The sequence below is a fragment of the Lygodium microphyllum genome, chromosome 27, assembly GCF_053477565.2.
Source record: "Lygodium microphyllum isolate KBCC chromosome 27, Lygodium_microphyllum_v1.1.10, whole genome shotgun sequence".
NCBI classification, from domain to species: domain Eukaryota; kingdom Viridiplantae; phylum Streptophyta; class Polypodiopsida; order Schizaeales; family Lygodiaceae; genus Lygodium; species Lygodium microphyllum.
Window position 1 is genome coordinate 105202734 of NC_141161.1, and position 17372 is coordinate 105220105.

Here is a 17372-nt window from a genome sequence, read left to right on the forward strand (position 1 = left end):
AATATGATGTATAAAAACTTGATAAAATGCTCTAATATTACTAAAGGATACAAGAAATATAAGGCTAGATTTAGCCTTGAGGCAAAACCTTAAGGTATATAGCATCACAAAATAGAAAGAAAAGTTAGTATTTTGAAAGCACTCATTGATGAAAGCATTGCACAAACCATTTATTCCATATTCACATCCAAGAGAGTTTTTTCAACATTACACAAATAATATATTTTATATTCACATCAAAGAGAGTATTTTTGACAGTGCAAGAAATCATGTTTTTCATATTAACAGCAAAGAAGCTATCATTTGCAAGGTAGTGGATAGCAAAAAAGACAGGCACTCTAGGAGATCAATCAAGCAATCAAAAAGAAGAAGAAGACATTGAATTCTCAAGAGTGAGTGCCTAATCTCATTACTACAAAAATAAAGACTGCATTTAATTTTCATACATGATTCTTATTTAAAAAATGCTTGTGGTGTTTGATCTTAATATTACTCAATACTAATCATACAAAAGATTAGTAGTGTGATTTGTAGTAATTGTATGGATTGAAAAAATCAAAATCAATGTAGTTTAACTCAAAATCACAAATGAAGTGGGGAAGAGTTGAAAACCTGTTGTAATTAGTAGAAGTCAGCAATCTGTGCCAACATAACAAAAATCACCCGTGAAGTAGAGCAGACACATTGTGGAGTGGCGATCATTCACTGGCCTCTTGAATTGCTGAACCCTTGGAGCAAGATTTTTTATTTGAAGACACAAGTAGTTTTGGTCATAATACCTTGATTTGAACCAAAATTTGCACTGCACAATCTGTTTCAGTTTGAGAAAATGAAACAATGGTGGAGAGCAGTCAGAGAAGAGTAGGGGGAATAGAACCGCTAAAGATTAGGGCCGCATAACCTGTAGTAAGAGAGGGGCGATATGAGCAAAGATAAAAATGCAGAGGATTAGAGATGCAAAACATGCAACCATAAAAACACAATAGAGAAAACACTCAGGTTAGAGAGTTGCATGGAAGAGAGAGGGAGGGGAAGAGAAACTCATTTTGAAAAACATAATGATTGGTTGTAAAAGCCAACCTCGTGAAAGGGATCATTTAATGTATCACGCTATTCGAATAACCATAACTTGTTACAGAATACGAGTAGATTTAGACCTTATTTTTGTAACTATTTTTTAATTTTATTAAAGATTTCAAGTCCCATTTTTTCCAAAAATCACATAATGGCATTGCCCATTACGTGATTACACATGGATCTCACTGTTGGGGGCGTTGCCCCCAAACCCCCATCGAGGGCGCTACCCCCTGGACCTCCCGTTGGGGGCATTGCCCCCAAACCCCCACCAGGGGGTGCTACCCCCTAGACCCCCATTGGGGCCATTGTCCCCAAACCCCCATCAGGGACGCTACCCCCAACCCCCCCAATAGGGGTGTTACCCCCAAACCCCCACTAGGAGGCGCTACCCCTCAAACTCCCAAGTGGGAGCATTGTCCCCAAATCCCTATAAGGGGTGCTATCCCCAAACCGCGACTGGGGCATTGCTCCCGAACCTCCACCAAGGAGAACATTGCCCTCAAACTCTCACCACGGGCATTTCTCCTAGACCCGCTCCTTTCCCCTTGCCCCTTGCCCCTCCTTATAAACCCACCATTGGGATATTTCCCCTATTTCCACAGCTAGAGATTTTATCTACATACTCTCTATTCTACCCTGCTAGAGATTCTACTCTCAAACTATCACTAAGGTGGCTTCAAAATCCTCAATGATATTACACATTACATATTAGATACATTAAATATACATAATCTTACAAATTATAATTTAATATATTTTAATTATATTTATTAATTATTAATAAATTAATATTATATATATATATATATAATATTTCGATACTATATTACATAATATGGACATAGTACTATATACTAATATAACATGATTTAGACTAAAATAGTATAACTTAAAAATAAAATGTAATATGATACATTTTACTATTATCAACAAGTAGGTCATACATGATTTATAAATATTTAACCATGATAAAAATTATATTTTCTTCTCAAATAGCTTCTAATTGATGTTGAAATTTCCTCAATCTTTATAGCTTTGTGTCATAGGGAATGAAATCTCACATTCTTTAGAGGTCCTTGTGGTTTCAACATTTAAGCACGAGGTCAAAGTTTCTCATAAAATATATTTATCCTTGTTGTTATGTGGAATACATGAAATAAAGGTTTTGATCATTTGATCAAATATTTTCTAATGAAGATCAGAGAGATTATTTATCCTTGTTGACATACAATAAAGGCTTTGACCATTTGGCTAAATCTTGTTCTATGGACATCACAAACAATTATTATCCTTGCTATCATCTAGATTACATACAATATACGTGTTTTGACCATATGGCTAAATCTTTTCTTGTGGATATCACAAAGAATTTTAATCCTAAGTCTTGTGTAAAATAGTTGCAATAGAGGTTTTGACCATCTAGCTAAACCTTTTTCCATAAAGATCACAATGAACTTTTATCCTTGTTGTATGTATTTTGCTTGAGGTTTTGACCATATGGCTAAATATTTTTCTATGGAGACCACAATGAACTTTTATCATTTTTATCATGTGAAATACATACAACAAAGGTTTCAATCATTTAACTATGTTTTCTCCTATGGGAATCACAAAGAATTTTTATATTTGCTATGGTATGGAATACATACAATAAATTTTTGACTAGGTGGCTAAATATTTTTCTATACACATTATAAATAATTTCAATCATTGTTCTCGTGTTGAATAGATAGAGTACAAGTTTTGAACATCTACTATATCTTTTTCCAATGAGAACACACAATGAAGTTTTTGCTTACTCAAAGAGTAGCTAATAAAATAAAGTAAAATCAAGGGCAACTAAAAATAATAAAAGAAACTTTTCTGCTTTACTTTAGGTCATAGTTCATGAGAAAGTTTATTTTTGGCCATATGGTCAAATCTATCCCCTTTCTGTATGATGTTTCCATTAATACTTTCTATTATGGATGTTGGAATCATTCTATCTAATGTTTAAGTGCTTTTTTCGTTTTAATGGAATTTGATACTTCATTGTATTTAGCAATTTCATTACTATTTTCTTCTTTTTGAGAGGTGATAACATAAAAATTATAAAATCTCCATTTTCTTACTTGTATAGGTATCATGAATAACAAATTTCATTTTGGAGAAATTGTGAATTTGCTAGTTGATCATGAGATTGTTGCACTTGGGAGAGTGCATGCAGTACATCCAAATGAGACATGCCATGGAGAAACACTTGAAGATGGATATATTTCAGTGGCTATTGATAAATGTCTAAATGTAGCAGCATATTTGCCATTCCCAACAATTGATACAATGAAGGTTCATGAAGCTGTAGGTAGTTTTGCAAAATGGGGAACGAAAGATGTGGTGGTTGTTTCAAACTCAAAAACAATTTATGACGACGAAGGAGATGATTACGAATCAAACCATGTTTTACCTTTTGAGGATATTGATGTGCTTAGCATTCATGAAAGTTGGAGAGAATGTAGAGTGATGCTATGGACAGAAGGCAACACAATGTGTGTTGGGACAGGGGTTATATTATTGGCTTTTCCATATAATATCTTTGAATTGCTAAGAGAAGAGGATGTTGGTGTGGTGGTAGATAAAGCCCTTGATCAAACCACAGGAACATACATAGATGACAACCTCCACTGTGTCACTTTGGAAAGATGGCCTATTAAACAAGTCACCTTTGATGATGGAACACCGTTGCTACAACAACAATCATGCATGCAATTTATGTCTACAAATGCTTGTGCCAAAAACATGGCAGATAACAATAAAGATTTTGTTTCTGCAAAAAAATCAATTTTTGTTTAGAAGAGATCATATTGTATGGTTAATAGAAAGCCTCGAATTATTGCCCCTAAAGGTGCAAACTTGAGGACTTCTATGGATTCCATTTCATAGGTTTCCATGATTGATTGTTGCCAAGAAAAGTGTTGTCAGTTTGCTAATAGAGAAGCAATGCAACAATTACATAAATACGTTTGGGGATTGCAATTTGAAGACCGCACAAACTATGTTTGTGACAAGTTTGAATCATCATGCAGGATTGATTACTTGGGAACAAGGAAGTACAACTTCATCTTCAATGGACAAGTGGTATGTGGAAGGGCATGGTATGAGATTCATGGAATCCCAAAGACATATTTTTATAGGTACAAAATGCAATTTGAGCATGGCATGAGGAGGGCAATGCATGGAAACAAGGGGGTAATAAGATAGCTTGGGATCACACACAGATGGGAAGAGCCATCCTTAGAGACTTTGTTAAGAAGAATGCAGAGCAAATGCCACACAAGAGTATAACAATGCAAGATGGATCAAGGGAGACACAATTGGTCATCCCAGATGTTTACAAGCAGGTAGATATATGGGCAGAAGTAAATACAACATTGAGTGGTATCGGATGTAAGCAAATGTCATTGTCCACCTTCAATCGTATTTGGAACACAGAGTTCAAGCATGTAACCTTAGCAAAGACAAGTGAGTTCTCCAAATGTAGTATTTGCTCAGAGATCAAAGAGAAACTTGCAGCAACAAAGTGTCTTCAAGAGTGAAATATGCTTCTAAAGAAGCCTCAATGTCACATGCTATAACAACAAAGTTGCTGGAACATAGACTATAGTTGTTGCTTGGCCTCAGCATTAGATCCAGATAAAAACTTGTGCATCATACATGATAAAATGGACCAATAATAGACAGTTATCCCTAGGTTAAGGCTTCGATAAAAAAAGACTGAAAGATCTACTCAACTACCAGTTTCTTTAACAGACATGATTACACATGGACATGGAGAAGGTAGATATGGACATTTCTCACTCAATCTATGGTCTCACGATCCTAACTTCACAATTGCCTCATTGGCATTGTGCTTTAGGAACCTGGAGTGACTACACAAGCATGCAAATGGTGATCTACAAATAGATGGAATGCCGAGATCAACCTCTGTGCTACTAAATGCCCTCAACTCGAAAAAAACATTGGACCACCATCAAGGTGTTGCACAAAATAAACCATGCATGGAAGATAATACACCACAGGATGGCCATCATCATTTCAAACGATTACCAAAGAACTTTCTACTTCAACTTGATAATTGTGGATCAGAAAAGAAAAATCTCTATCTCTTTGCATATTTATCATTGCTTGTTGCACGAGGAACATTCAAGATGATCCAGCTTGGGTTTCTCATGGTGGGTCATACACATGAAGACATTGATGCAATGTTCAGCAAATTTTCAGAGAAGCTAAGGACAAGCATGACCTTCACTTTTCCTCATCTTGTGCAACATTTTCAATCATGCCAGATGACAAGTCCTATACCTTTCTTATTGACACATGTGCATGACTTTAAGAGATACATGGAGGGATACTTGTGTGATTCTAAATATACACTTGTTGGTCACTCAAAACCTCTTCAATTTCGGTTTTATATGCAATGAGATAAACCTATCATGCAATACAAGATGCATCCAAAGTTCCTAGATTGATTACCAAGAGAAGGTGGCATTGAATTATGGAAGAGAGACCTTGCAGGAAAGCCTACTCTTCCAAAGGGTGTTCCAATGTTGCTGCCCATGTTTGAGTATGTTAAGGATCATCAAGAAGTAGTAAGTGGATTTAAAGATTATTTGAAGTATTGAGAAAGATGGTCAAATATACAAGGACCTGAAGCAGAGTTCACAAAGTTTATAACACCAGTGATTGATTATTGGAAACATATGATCTACGCTCTTCAAACTCCAAATGTCCAAAAAGATTTATTTTACATAGATTTTTGGCCAAGAACACAAAGTGATGTAACCAATATAGATGTAGATCATGCATATGACTTTATTGGATTGGAAGAGTTGAATGATCACTATTGTGGTCCTCTGAGAAAATGACCCAAACATGCATTTGAACCAATGCTTGATGTTAAGAAAGATGACTTTGTGCTTGTTAGACCTTCAGATCTAGGATATCCTGGTGTTGCACAAAGCGAGGTCGATACAAATAGAAATTCCAAAAACTTCAACAAGATACATATATAATATTGGGCATCAGTTTGTAGTCGTCAAAATGTTATAGATGCAGAGGTGTATTTTAATTGCTGGGATAAATATTGGATGTGCAACAAAAAAGATCCTGAACGATGGGAAACAATAGATAGCCTTGTCTTCTCTTGGATTAAGAAAGATACAAAATCTCCCAAAAAATTTAAAATTTCCCCAAAGATTGTATTGATGGCCAAAGAAAGTCTACAAGAATCCATCGACTGAAGATTTTCCTTGAATATCTTCAAGGATATTAAAACTAAGGTGTTTATTAACACCACCCTTTTGAGTTTTTTTCAATCTCTTGGAAACTACCATAAGTAGTAATATGTTCCATTGCACCAAGTTCCAAATTAATGAAATTCCTAAAATTCATGAAATCCATTTTGATTTGGAATTCCCACATTGATGGGAAATTCCCAAATTCTCGAATATGGAGTTCAAAGCCCATCATTGACCCTCAGGGCAAACCTTCAGCTATTCGAGCCCTCGCCAACAAATGCTATGGGACTGGCACTCACCTAGGAGGGGGGTAATGTTAACCTTGGTGTAAAGAAAGCACAAGGAAAGCAAAGAAAATTAAAAGGACATAGAGGAGAGAACAAAAATGGGAGGTCCAATGTAAAAATAGGAGGAAAAGGGCTAAAAGCACAAGAAGCAAACTCAAAGGTCCAAGGCATGTGAAAAAGAGAAAATGTGCATTTAAAATATAAAAGCACACCCTCAATCCTTGTAAAAGAGTGCTAGGCTCCCTCCTTTGCAACTTTAAGTGTAGACGGACATGGGTGAAGGGACCATATAAATAGGAAGGAAATAGGGAAAAAGGACTTAGGGTAAATGCCTAGTCATGTAAAAAAGGAATGGGCACCCAAAGAGGAGTAGGGAATGTATAAAAAGGCAAAAAGTGAATGGAGAAGCTCATTCTTTTGTGAGGCCAAAACTAGCGCTCTTCTTCCTCCTCTTCTTGTTCTTGCTTGCTTCTGCTTGTGCTTGAGAGAGGGAGTGTGAGAGAGTAAGGGAGTGAGTGTGTGAGGGTGAGGGACCGTGGTGGATAAGTTCTCAATCTTCTCCTCTCTTCTTCTTCTACTCTACTTTTCTCTTCTCTTATTTCATGCACGGAAATCGAGCTTGGAGCTTGGAGCTTGAGAATAGAGCTTGCTTGAGCTTACACCTTGGATCGTGGAGCTATTGGAGAGTTTGGGGGAGGAGGCAACTCGATCAGGTATGAAGGTAAGCTCACTACACTCGTAGGTGTGAGAGCACGCATGGCTATGTAAGAGGTAGCCATTGCACTTGGCTTGAAATGCTTGAAACGATAAGTGGTCTGTAGGTCTTGGTGGTTGAGCAAGAAGCTCATACACCGTGATAATAAATATATTATTATTTTCTTATGGATGTGTTACGATATTTCAAGGTGTTAGTTATAACCAATTCAAGTTGTTCAAAGTAATGTACATGACTACTTGTTAATCCTTGCATATTGAGTTTCATGGGATGATGATGATGATCCTTGGGAGTCTATCAGATCTACACTACACCCAAATCAAACGTGAATAGTCACCAAGAATGCTATGGAGAATTTTTTGTAACTTCTTCACTATCAATCCTAATAAAAGTAGCAACCGCCTAGTAGATCTTAAGAGACTTTATTGATAAAACTAACAACCTCCTACTAGATCTCAAGTGACTCTAATGGATGGAAGAGCTAAAGTTAGTTCATTTATTCTTGTTTGAAGGACCAAGGAGGACTAATGGTATTGTTACAATTAATGCAAAAATGATGAGCTTACATCATTGGGTGTATGATCAAGTTACCCAAGTTATATCTCCTATAGTGGTACATGGGAGACATGGACAGAATGGATATGCTATCAAAGGATACCCTCCTTTTCCTATAGCCGATATATCCCTAGAAATAATGGATAAACTTGCAATAGTTTTTCGTATGAACTGTGTAAGAGAGGAAGGTCTTAAAATCTTGAGAAATTGAATTCCAATATTTAGCTTGTGTGCTGATTGGAATCACCAAGTAATAGAGTTAATGACACTTACAAGGAGCTGCAAGAGAAGAAATTTATTTTAAAGCAGGCACTACCACCCAAGTTTAATAGAGATGGATCCAAGGTGGAGCAAGATGCAGAAGCCTTGATTAAAGATGGATGATTACTTTATGATTGCTGAGACTACCATTGCTAATCAATCCATGACTACATGCCTTTGTCTCACTAGTGAAGTGAAACTCTAGTGGAAACAATAATACCATGGTAAAGGAGTAACAAAAGTCTCCTAGACTTGGGAAAAAATTAAGGAAGTAGTGAGGCAACGATGTGAGTCCCCATCCGTAATATTCCGATTTGCTAAAAGAAACACATGCGTGAACTGCCTCAAATAAAAATGAAATGGGATAAATGAATTTTTTAAAATTATTCCCCCTTATCCCCCCAGCCGACTGACGAGTTGGAGGGGGAGGGAAATAGAAGGAGTAATTAAGCTCCTTGGTGGAGCTTGGAGAGAGGGGGAAGGCATGCGTGATGCCACGCAGGAGAGGGAGGATCCCCCTCCCCTCCCCTCCCCTATTTAAAACAGGGGCCGCAGACTGAAGAAGGGGCCGCTAGGAGATGCCGTTTGAATGCATGTGGGAGTGAAGGCCTTTGCTGTGAGGAAAGACGGGAGGTGGAGGGAGTGGACTGCCGTGACGACTGAGGGAGGGTCATAAATCGTGAAGAAGGTTGTTGTCGCCTTTGTGGAAGGAGGATTGACGCACGCCATCAGGCCCTAACATTCCAGTTCGCGTTTCCCCCCAGTTGTAAAATTGTCGCCTGAGTCGTTGATGGTCTTCTGCTTCCACGTGGAGTGGAAGCCTCCTGGGAGAGGAAGCTTCCAAGGGGCCCTTAAGCCCCTTTTCACCCCCTTCTCCTCCCCCCCCGGTGTCCACACACCCCCCATGTCCTAAAATCCCCCAAGACCCCCTTCCTATACCTTTCACCCCCGGGTCTTAAAATTTTCCCCCAAGACCCCCTTCCTATACTCCCCCGCCGCCCAGATAAAGAAGTGTAAGAAAGGAGTAAAAGAGTTAGAAAAGAGAAGGAATAGAGGAAGGGCAAGGAAGGAGAATAAGTGCCTTCTATTCCTTTACCCCAAGTCAAAGTCCTCCAAGGGTCCCTGTGGTTGCAAAACCACACTCACCCATAAACTTTTTTTCCAAAGAAACGGTGGAATTCCAGAAGAAAGAGAAAAATGCTATCTCACATTCGAACTACGATGCCGCCCAAGAAAGTCCAAGGTGTAGCTGCGGGAGGGTCATCTCTCGGTATCCATGTGGATATCTCACCCCAAAACTAGGTTTTTCTTCTTGGCTTTAATTCGGTTTTAAGTCGATCATGCAAAGAGAAATCGTTAAGGATAGGATATATTTGTCCGAGTTATTTGTAATCAAGGAGTTTAGCTTATTTGATTGAATGATAATGTATAGAACTTAGTTTCCTTCGAATTGCATCAAACATTATAAATTACGAGCAAGATTATCCATTTACTATAGTAGTATATTTTAGTTAAATCCTAAAGATATAGAAATTATATCTTGCACCATTAGTCTTATTCCTTTCGCAACGAATGATTGTAAATGATTAAATTCATGAAAGGTTTCTTTCGATGCTCACATTACTAGGAAGTTATCTTTGCTAATTGCACATCTTAGCAAGACAAATGTTGTTATTTGGCATAAGTTCATCTGTAAGGAAAACGGAAGTTAAAATTAAATTGTATTGATTGGAAAGTAAATTGTCACAAGGATAGCAAAACTGTGACAAGACGATTAATATTACCTTCCAAAAATTATCCAAACCAATCTAAACATAGAAATATTCATATCCTAAGCACTTGACTATTTTCCTTATTGTAGGGTCAAACAAATTCGTAAAGATAAAGAACTAGGGCTGTCCCCGAGATCCTTAAAAAGAAACCCTAGGCCCGACATACGTCCTTAAAGGATCTAAAACGGATTACTCCATCGCAGGACTTGTGCAGCACGTACGAAATCATTTAGTCTTGTGATTGATTCACAAGGAGAAAGGGTAAAAACCCTCATCAAGGATGGCAGATCCCTACGCAAGTTATCTTGCAAAAGGACGTATTTTTGGATATCCTTCTAAATAAGGAAAGTTGTAAACCTGAAACTAGCATATCTAAGGAACTTTAGGGTTGACCAAGTTGGGTTAATAAGGTACGCCCTACATCGGAATGTAAAGGATCTTGCCAAATTACAAGACACCTTGGGAACGAGTGCTGATACACTCAAAAGGAAAGAACACTTCTTTCGCAGTTTGCCAAACAACTTGGTTGATTAACAGAAATGTTTGTGCTTGCTAGAGATTTTTAGGGCTCTGTTTGAATTATGAATTACAAATGAAATGAGTACCTATACTTCAGGTTAAAGGCTGAAGGAAGAGGCAGTTTTAGTTACCCCCGACTACTTGCCTAACCCTAACCAAGGGGGTTGTTGACCGCACCGGGAACATGGACCGAATCCGCCACGAGAGGTCTCTTCGTTGAGCTCTACTTGGAGTAGGAGGACGCTTGGGTGCCAGGGAGGGCTCTGGCCGTAAATCCCTCGCCTTCCGGGTCCTGCACAAGAGGCTAACGTGACTCGGGATTGGATCTCGAGGCCCGCATACTAGTTTACGGGCAGAAGCTTGGAATAGTGATCCTTGGGGATTACTGGATAGCCTCCGGGCGGATTATGGACAAGCCTACGGGCGGAACTCCTGGGCGGAACTCGTATTTCAAAGATAAAATGATGAAATGTAAAAAAAGAACTTGCTTGATATTGTTTTTCTATGTCACGTGATAAGATTACGTAAAGGAACCATTGCTTAACATGATTAATTAAAGAAGCTGATTGTTATATGTCAAATTAATGTGTTAGATAATTACATAACTAAAACAAACCGCGGAAAGTGCGGAGGATGGGCCATGGGTCCCCGTCCTACGGTTGGGTGGTCCCGGTTAGTCGGGAACTTTTCTCAAAAATCTTGAAGAACAGCGGAATGATCATCATCATCAAAACGAATAACGAGACCGATGACCTAGAGTTATGTCTTACCGAATTTACGTTGTTTTAGGGGAACGGAATGGGACTATGCCTTATGGCAGAGAGGTTGAGCCTTGCATCCCTCTCATTTCCCATTCTCCTTGAACCAAGTGTAGTGTGAATCCGCTTCGGACCTGGCGTTTCTGCGTAAAATAGTTCACTCGAGTCTGACGCTAGTTGCTGTTAGCTAATGACCAATCAGGAAAACCCTAATTCCGATCGATCCTAAGTGGGAACGGCCAGGATACTTCCGCTACATGGCAGATGCAGGAAGACCTAGATCGCAAAACCCGTAACATTCCATGGGAGTGCCGGGCGGAGTTTTCTAGACATCCTTTCCGATGGACTGCTAAGACGTGTCCCGGATGATACTAGTGGACACGTTACAGTTGGTATCAGAGCCGACCAACAATTGAATTGTTTTTAAAAGATCTCAATAAATTGAAGTAAAGAAATTGTTGCTGTCCAAACATTTCAATACCTTCAATGCTGTCTTGCAGAATTATGAAGTGTGGAACAAGTTTTTGGTATTTCGGGTCATGTTTATGACTGCAATGCATTCTCCCCTTTATAGACAAAGAATTGGGATGATGAACATCCTGGAGCAGATTTATAATCCATCACCTTTATACATAGAACGAAGATGGACGGGGTCTTCAGGAATCTACTATATAGCCGCCCATTGGTTTGCTTATCTACAGACCAACCTAAAGAGGATCAAGTGGTTGGAAGACTTGAAAATTGTGAAGCTGTTCATTTTTGTGGAAGCTCACGTAAATTCGACTTTACATATTCAAGGTCGGAGGGTTGAGATGAACTCATATGTATATGAGGAAGTAACCCATGTAATCCCAGCCGACAGGATTAAAGTGTTGGGCCGCCATGAGAAGTATGGATTCCAACGGAAAGGGTATCCTGAACTTCCAATGAATTATCGATTCCTAAAGATCCATGACCCAAAACCCTACTATTACACAGTTCCTGTAGACAAATGCAATACAACGTTGTTCTCCCCAAACTGAATGTAATGATTGGCTTATCATCACACGAAACGTTGTATTCAAAAAGGCTATGCCTATGTAAATACAAATAAAGACTTCTTTTTATCAATATCTGGCTGTGCATAAGAGTTGTTAAAAAGTTAAGTAGCTACATTGTTTACGAGATAGTTGATCTAAAAATGAAAGATAAGCTAACGTCGATTATCATATAATAACGTTAAGAAAACTTTTATCCACGCACAACCCCAGGTACATGTTCCAAATTCGCCTCCTACATCAAGTACTGCTGTGACCCAGGAGAAGAAGTTTCTCCTCAAGCAGATAAAGCCACCCGAGTTTGACGGGAGAGGCAGATTCATCCAGGCTAATGCTGAAATTTGGATTGAATCCATGGAGGATTACTTTGAAGCAGCTGGTACTGCACCTACCAATCAATCCATGCTTGCCAAGTTAAAGCTCACCGGCGAAGCCAGACTTTGGTGGAAGCAATGGTGCAGGGATCAAGGGATTTCAGAGGGGTCCATTACTTGGGAGAAGTTGAAGAAAGTCGTGCAGGGAAGATATTTACCACCTGCATATCATACACAGAAAATGAATGAGTTCTACGAGCTAAAACAGCTAGGATTCACTCTTGATGCATACTACTCTAAATTCGTCTCAATTTTAAAGTATGCGCCACAGATGGACATGACGCAGCAGGTGTCCAAATTTTGTGCGGGCTTAAATCCACCCGTAAATACCCGTCTCGAATCTATGCATCCATCAGATCTTCAGGATGCACTCATTCGAGCAGCGCCTATAATTCAGGAGGTGCAAGCTAGACCAAGGGGTAACAAAACTTGGTTCTATAGTGACCCGAACAAAGGAGCATTCAGACCTCAAATGAAGAGAGTTCAAGGTCATAATCAGGGGGAAAGGAAGAAAGCAAGGACAAATAACGTCAACAACTTTGTTCCTACTCAAAGTAACGGCCGAAACCTCCGTTGTTTCCACTACAACGAACCTGGTCACTTCAAGAGGCAATGTCCCAAGCTTAGCGGAGGACATCGTCAAACGCCTTTCCAAGGTGCAGGCCGCGGTCAAGGAGCCGTTACCCGTGGAAGAGGAAGAACCGCTTGCATTGCCAATAGGCAAAGATGCGAAGAAGAAGAAGAGGAAGATCCGACTATGGAAGCTGAATTCGAAAAAGCAATAGTCCATGCCGCTTTACACAAGAAAGGGCCGAATCGCCAGTTCTCGGTGATTCAGACACCGTCGGACTATCGAGGTAAAGGTTTCAAAACCTTGATTGATTGTGGTAGTACACATTCCTTTATCTCACTAGCATGTGCAAAAAGTTTAGGAATAACCACAGTAGAAGCACCTACCCTGCTTGTGGAGTTGGCAAACGGTTGTGAGGTGACTTGTACCAGGAAATTTGCTAAGGTGGAATTCTTTCTGGGAGGAAAGAAGACTTCAGTCAAATTCAGAGTCATGAATTTAGGTATCCATGAGTGTCTACACGGGATAGATTTGGCTTAAGCCCAACGACGCCCACATCCACTGTGAAAAGGGTCAAGTTTCATTTCGAAACTCTGAAAGGGAATTTGTCACAACTCAAGGTGAGGTAGGAGTGCCAAGAATCCAATTAGCCAAAGTATCTGGGATCATAAAAGGAGTTAGAAAAGGATTACCCGTTTACCTGATCAAACTCAACAAGTTAGATCAAAATCAAGAGTCTCATGAAGGACCTTCTTGGCTAAAGGAATACGTTGACGTATTCCCTGAGGAATTGATTGAACTTCCACCTCAAAAAGAAGTAGATCATGAGATTAGGCTAGTGCCTGGAGCTGCACCAATTGCAAAGAGACCTTATAGAATGTCCATACCGGAAGCAATTGAGTTGAAGGAACAACTCAAGCAACTATTAGATTAGGGTTACATCCGGCCTAGCAACTCAACGTGGGGAGCTCCAGTACTATTCCAGAAAAAGAAAGATGGGACACTTAGACTATGTATTGATTACCGAGGGTTGAATCAATCAACAGTCAAGAACAAGTATCCTATTCCTAGAATAGATGAGCTTCTTGATCATCTTCAAGGTGCAAAGATCTTCTCCAAGATTGATCTCAGGTCAGGTTACTATTAGATAAGGATCAAGGAAGAAGATATTCCAAAGATGGCCTTCAATACAAGATATGGGCACTTTGAGTTCCTGGTTATGTCATTCGGGCTTACAAATGCACCTACCACCTTCAATAGATTAATGCAAGATATCTTTAGACCATATCTTGATGATTTCGTGCTTGTCTTCTTCGATGACACTTTAGTCTATTCTAAACAGGAAGAAGATCATGAACCTCAACTTCGGATTGTCCTTGAGACAATGAGGTCTCATAAGCTGTATGCAAAAATGAAGAAGTGTGCATTCTTCAAGCGTCAAATTGAATATCTGGGATTCATAGTATCATCAGAATGAATATCAGTAGACCCAGCCAAGGTCAGAGATGTGCTTGAATGGCCAATACCAGTATCCGTCAAAGAGATATGTAGCTTTCTTGGATTGACAGGATGGTATAGGGTCTTCATCAAAAACTATGCTTTGATTGCAGCACCTCATTACAGACTTACTAAAGAAGCAGACTTCCATTACATGGTCAACTTCCGAACAAAATAGCTTCGACAAATTGAAGCAAAGTTTGGTATTAGCACCTATTCTTAAACTTCCTGACCTCAATAAGGAGTTTGAGGTAGTAATTGATGCTAGCATTCTTGCCTTGGGGTGTGTACTTATGCAAGAAGGTCATCGAGTAGCATACTCTTCAAGGAAATCGAAGAGTCATGAAAAGAATTATGCCACACATGATCTGGAATTACTAGCTGTCATCCATGCTCTAAAGCTTTGGAGATACTACCTGTTGGGTAACAAGTTTACTCTAGTAACTGATCATAAGAGTCTCAAATGGATTTTTACCCACAACGAGCTCAACATGAGACAACGTTGGTGGATTGAAGTATTGGAGGAATATGATTTTGAAATCAAGTACCGACCAGAGAAGGAGAATGTAGTTGCCGATGCACTCAGTCGCAATGCATTCCTACATTCCCTAATCTTGCAGAATCCATCAACGGCCAGATCTCTGGCTACAAAAGTATCTATGCCAAACAACCCTATACTTGAACTAGCTAGAGAGGAAGCATGCCATGATTTGGCCTACCAAACAATGATAAAGGAAATATCTACCAAGGAGCAGAATCAGAAGTTGCAAGCTAAGTATCAGGAATTTTCCATTGATAATAGACTTGTCTACTACAGAATAAGGCTGTGTATACCAACAAGCCAGTCACTTAAGCAAAAGATATTATGGGAAGCTCATGATTCTCCTTTCGCAGGACATCCTGGCTATGCTAAGACTCTTAATGGAGTTAGGAAGAGCTACCATTGGGAGAGGCTTAAAGGTGACGTTCTCAAATATGTCATTGAGTGTTTGTCTTGCCAATGTATCAAAGCCGAACATGTCATGATGCCAGGGAAACTGCAACCGCTTGACATTCCCCAAATGAAATGGGAATTCATCAGTATGGATTTTGTTGTGGGCTTACCCCAAGTCCAAGGAGGATACAATTCCATTATGGTTGTGGTTGACATGCTTACCAAGGTTTCACACCTGATTCCAGTAAAGAAAAACTTTAAAGCCTCCGACATTGCAAGATTGTTTATCAAGGAGATATTCAAGCTACATGGGTTACCTAGAAGAATCATTAGTGATCGAGATTCTCTCTTCACATCACACTTCTGGAGAGCTATCTTTGAAGCTATTAGGACTCAACTCTGTTTTAGCACCGCCTACCATCCCCAAATGGATGGCCAAATAGAGCGAGTAAATCAAGTCATCGAGGATATGCTTAGGGCATACTGCTGTCGAGAGCCGAAGAGGTGGATTCAATACTTTCCTTTGGTTGAATTTGCCTACAATGCTTCTTACCAGCAGAGCATTCAGATGACCCCTTTTCAAGCATTATATGGTCATGATTGCAGAAGTCCCCTAAACTTTTCTGATCCAACCCTAAGAGTTGAAGCGTTAAGACAGATGTTGGAAGACATGGATGATCAAATAAAGTCAATAAGACAAGACATGCAAGCGGCCAAGGATAGACAAAAGGCATACGCAGATTTAAAACGTCAAGAAAGAGTCTTCGAAGAAGGAGACATGGTCTTCATTTGTGTACACCCTAAAAAGAGTTCTCTATCCCTAGGAGAATGCAAGAAGCTAAGTCCAAGGTATTGTGGGCCGTACAAAATCCTCAAATGCCTAGGACCCAATGATTATAGATTGCAACTCCCTGAGAACCTAAAGGTTCACAATGTATTCCATATCAGCCTCTTGAAAAAATATGTACCCAACCCTAATCATGTACTTGATGACCAACAAATTGTAATGACTAGTCAAGGAGTCCTTGAACTAAGGCCGGATAGGATCTTAGATGTTAGGGAGAGACAATTAAGATCTAGAACCCTGAGAGAATGTCTCGTACAGTGGAAAGATTATCCCGAAGAGGATGCCACTTGGATAGATGAAAGCTCTCTCAACCATCAATATCCCCAGTTTATCTCGAGATGAGGACATCTTGATTCCTCCAAGGGGGAGAGAATGTAATATTCCGATTTGCTAAAAGAAAGACACGCGTGAACTACCTCAAATAAAAATGAAATGCGATAAAAGAATTTTTTTTAAATTATTCCCCCTTATCCCCCCAGCCGACTGATGAGCTGGAGGGGGAGGGAAATAGAAGGAGTAATTAAGCTCCTTGGTGGAGCTTGGAGAGAGGGGGAAGGCATGCGTGATGCCACGCAAGGGAGGGAGGATCCCCCTCCCCTCCCCTATTTAAAACAAGGGCCGCAGGTTGAAGGAGGGGCCGCCAGGAGATGCCGTTTGAATGCGTGTGGGAGTGAAGGCCTTTACCGTGAGGAAAGGCGGGAGGTGGAGGGAGTGGACTGCCGTGACGACTGAGGGAGGGTCATAAATCGTGAAGAAGGTTGTTGTTGCCTTTGTGTAAGGAGGATTGACGCACGCCATCGGGCCCTAACATTCCAGTTCGCGTTTCCCCCCAGCTGTCAAATTGCCGCCCGAGTCGTTGATGGTCTTCTGCTTCCACGTGGCGTGGAAGCTTCCT